This window comes from Pristiophorus japonicus, chromosome 14, assembly GCF_044704955.1.
Source record: "Pristiophorus japonicus isolate sPriJap1 chromosome 14, sPriJap1.hap1, whole genome shotgun sequence".
Classification (NCBI taxonomy): Eukaryota; Metazoa; Chordata; class Chondrichthyes; family Pristiophoridae; genus Pristiophorus; species Pristiophorus japonicus.
This window is the reverse complement of record NC_091990.1, coordinates 143,463,333-143,466,231: the sequence shown is the minus strand read 5'-3', so window position 1 is coordinate 143,466,231 and position 2,899 is coordinate 143,463,333. Positions and strand designations below refer to the sequence as shown.

The following is a 2,899-nucleotide window of genomic DNA, read 5'->3' as shown; positions in this document are numbered from 1 at the left end:
CACTCTAACATCAGCATCAACCCAGGGGACCAAACGTGGTTCAAGGAGCAGTGTAGAAGAGCATGCCGGGAGCAGTGCGAGGGGCATCAAAAAATTAGGTGCCAACCTGGGGAAACTGAAACACAGGACAACATACATGCTAAACAGTGGATGCAACATACCATAGACAGAGATAAGCGATCCCGCAATCAACGGATCAGATCAAAGGTCTGCAGTCCTGCCAGATCCAGTCGTGAATGGTGGTGGATAATGAAACAGCTAACAGGAGGAGGCCCCATGAATACCCTTATCCTTATGCGAGTGCAAAAGACAAGGTTGAAGCGTTTGCAACCAGCATCAGTAAGAAGTGCCAAGTGGATGATTCATCTCAGCCTCCTCATGAGGTCCCCATCATCACAGAAGCCAGTCTTCTGCCAATTTGATTAACTCCACATGATCGCTTCTTGGCCTTTTGGCTAAGATCAAGTGTAGTATCTGTTCTTATCGGTTTAATATCCCCTATGGGGACATGATATTGAATTGATTTTTGGACAGGGAGCTGGATCAGGGGCATGCCCCGTCCACTCCATGCACCGACCTGGTATTGCAATATTTCCAGGAACAGTGCAACCTCGCCTCTTGGCCTTTGGCGCAAAGTGATCTTTGGCGTTAGAGTTGATCTGGAACGAAATTGGATAATAAAAAAAAAACTCCACATGATATGAAGAAACAGCTGAGCGCACTGGATACAGCAAAGGCCATGGGCCCCAACAATATCCTGGCTGTCGTGCTGAAGACGTGTGCTCCAGGAAAAAGCCATGCCTCTAGCCAAACTTATCCAGTGCAGCTACAACACTGGCATATTCCTGACGATGTGGAAAACTGCCCAGGTATGTCCTGTCCACATAAAGCAGAACAAATCCAATCCGGGCAAGTACCGCCTCATCAGTCTACTCTCAATCATCAGCAAAGTGATGGGAGGTGTCATTGACAGTGCTATCAAGTAGCATTTACTCACTAATTTCCTGCTCACTGATGGTGAAAAGTGCTCTATTTAGAAAGCCCAGGATACCGTATGCCTTTTTAACTGCTTTCCCAATATATTGTGCCGCCTTCAACGATTTGTACGCATATACCCCCAGGTCTCTCTGGTCCTGAAAACTCTTTAGATTTGTATCCTTTAGTTTATATTGCCTCTCCTCATACTTCCTACCAAAATAAATCACTTTGCACTTTTCTGCATTATGCTTCATCTGTCACGTGTCCGCCAATTCCACCAGCCGGTCTATGTCCTCGAGAAGTCTATCCCTATCCTTCTCATGGTTCACTATACTTCCAAGTTGTGTGTCATCTGCAAATTATGAAATTGTGTCCTCTACACCTCAGTCTAAATCATTAATATATATTAAGCAAATCAGTGGTCCTAGTATTGATCACCGGGAACACCACTGTATACCTTCCTCTAGTCTGAAAAACAACTGTTCAGCACTACTCTCAATTTCCTGTCACTTAGCCAATTTTGTATCCATGCTGCCACTGTCCCTTTAATTCCATGGACTTCAACTTTGCTGGCAAGCCTATAATGTGGCACTTTATCAAAAGTTTTTTGGAAGTCTAACCACATTGCCCTCATCAACCCTTTCTGTTACCTCATCATCAAACTCGATCAAATTGGTTAAATAGGGGGTGCTGAAGGGGCGCAAATGACTTTACGACTGGGCGCTGTGCCGCTAACCACTCCCGCTAAATTCGGTGGGAATTTACCGGCGGCACTATGGTGTTGCACCCCACTCTCCCGCGCCTGGAAATCGTGATGTCATTGCCATGCGCATCACCCCATTAGCGCCCCGGAACCTACATTTGGTTTCGCCCCCTGAAGCTGCGGCGGGCGGTAACAGCGACAGCTTCAGGGGATGTGCATATATACACTTAATGCATTTATATGAGAGTTATTTTAACGCAAGCATTAATCCATTTATTTTAACTGCAGGAAGAATATTCCCAATGTTGGGGAAGTCCAGAACCAGGGGTCACAGTCTAAGGATGAGGGGTAAGCCATTTAGGACCGAGATGAGGAGAAACTTCTTCACCCAGAGAGTGGTGAACCTGTGGAATTCTCTACCACAGAAAGTTGTTGAGGCCAGTTCGTTAGATATATTCAAAAGGGAGTTAGATGTGGCCCTTACGGCTAAAGGGATCAAGGGGTATGGAGAGAAAGCAGGAATGGGGTACTGAAGTTGCATGATCAGCCATGATCATATTGAATGGTGGTGCAGGCTCGAAGGGCCGAATGGCCTACTCCTGCACCTATTTTGTATGTATGTATGTATGTATGTACCCAGCGGCTGATCGATACCGGGAGATGGCCAGCTGCTGCTGGAAAAAAACTTCCGTTTCGTTTCACGCTCCAGTGACGCTTTGGTCACAGGGTCGGTGCCGCGATCGCTCAGCCCGGTACTCTGCTTGAATGCTGGGCTGATCGTGCAGTACCCCCCGCTCCCCAGTGGTCCAGGTAGGTGGGTTCCTATTCTGCAGAATATGCAGCTTGGGTGCTTCCCTTTACTTTAGGGGAGAACCCCTTCTATGCACTAGATTTAGTGCTCCACTTCCTTTCGGGGCTGCTAACCCCAATTTATCGCGAGGGGTGAGACTTCTACGTCTGCCGCAAAGTCTCTCACCTTGCCAGTGTCACCGCCCCCAAGGCCTTTGACTCTAGATTGCTCTTTGTCCATTTCCATAATTAACCTAAACCCTGATACTATGATTACTGTTCCCTAAATGTTCTACTGAAACTTGATCCACCTGACACAACTCAAACCCCAGAACCAGATCCAGGAATGCCTCCTTCCTTGTTGGGTTGGAAACGTACTGATCAAGAAAGTTCTCCTGAATACACTCCAGAAATTATTTCCCCTCTTGC

The 2,899-nt window shown here is 46.9% G+C and overlaps 1 pseudogene; it reads left to right on the top strand.

Moving 5' to 3' along the window:
- The first annotated feature begins 435 nt into the window (after positions 1-435).
- LOC139280469 (U2 spliceosomal RNA) lies at positions 436-614 on the top strand (annotated as a pseudogene).
- Positions 615-2,899: the final 2,285 nt, after the last annotated feature.